Source organism: Myotis davidii, unplaced genomic scaffold, assembly GCF_000327345.1.
Source record: "Myotis davidii unplaced genomic scaffold, ASM32734v1 scaffold3211, whole genome shotgun sequence".
Classification (NCBI taxonomy): domain Eukaryota; kingdom Metazoa; phylum Chordata; class Mammalia; order Chiroptera; family Vespertilionidae; genus Myotis; species Myotis davidii.
Window position 1 is genome coordinate 307,370 of NW_006282526.1, and position 1,340 is coordinate 308,709.

Consider the following 1,340-nt stretch of genomic DNA (forward strand, 5'->3'; position numbering starts at 1 on the left):
TCAGCACAAACCCCAGTTCTGCTCTGACCCCAGGGCTACGCGGCAACCACCCTGAGCAGGGCCGGAGTTTGCAGGTGCCAACCCCTTGGGGCCAATGACCAGCCTGTCCCTGTGCCCGTCCTGGTCCGCTCAGGGTCTCCACTGTCGGAGCACGTGCTGAGTCCCCCCTGGGGTGACCACGTCCTGTCACTCTCTCCTGGTGACCGTGGTGGGCGCTCAGGAGTCAGGCCACTGGCCCCTGGGGGTGCGGTCCAGTGAAATAAACCGCCACCCCAAGTGGCCACGCCTCACGGCTTTGCTGCCAGGGGCCATGGACCAGGGGCCACAGTCACGGCCCTGCCTTCCTGTGGGGTCCCCTCGGCTCACGTTCACCCCTGAAGTGCCCCGAACACGTCCGTATAACTCACCCCCCTCCGCGCCCGTGGGTCTGTGCAGCACCCCCGACATGTGCCAGGCTCCCTCAGCCTGCACCCCCTTTGTATTGGCTAACCTGTGGGCCCTGCACCCCAAACCTTCCGAATGAGAGGCAGCAGCACACATTCTCCCATGAGGGGCCCTCTGAGCACTGCCCATGCCTCCGAGAGAGCCCTTCTGCCCGCTCACCCACGCACGGCGGGTCCTCCCAAGCGACACACCTCCCGTCTCGGGGGGATGCCACCTGTGTCCACTGAATAAGGGAATGTAACCCGGCCATGGTCTCTTCACCTGTGCGCTCTGAACGGGACGGGCACTGTAAGGCGCCCACAGGCACCCTCCTTTGCCAGCTCCCCCGGCAGGAGCTGTGGGAGGTGATGGGGTGGGCACCCCGTCCCCCACCAGCATCCGTGGGGGCCGCACACGGTGCAGCTTAGAGGACACGGCTTCCCCCACGGTCCCCACGGTCGGAGGTTGTGATGGCGACTCTGGCGCAGGTGCCGCCGTGAGGGGCTCCCACAGGCAGTGTCCCGGGTGCGGGCCCCAGGCTGCTGTGGGAGACACAGTCTGTCTCGAAACTCTCCTGGGGCCCGTCTCACCTCCCAGCAGCCCCACTGTGTGCCGCGCGCCGCCGTGGTTCCCGGAACACACCGGAGCCAGACGCTCCCGGGGTCTGCCCCACGGGACCCCAGGAGGCCGGCATCAGCGGCTTTGAACTGTGGCCCAAGGTTCACGGCCCCGCGGGGCCCAGGACGGGGCCGGGGTGGCAGGTGCCAGCGATGACAGGTGGTGTCAGGATCTGTCAGTCACGGGACAATCTGTCTGGGCAGCAGAACTGGCCTTGCGGAGCCACGGGAAGCCAGGCCCGGGAGCGCCCAGGACCAGCGGCTCCGTCTGTCCTGCCCCACACGGAAGGACCTGGGACG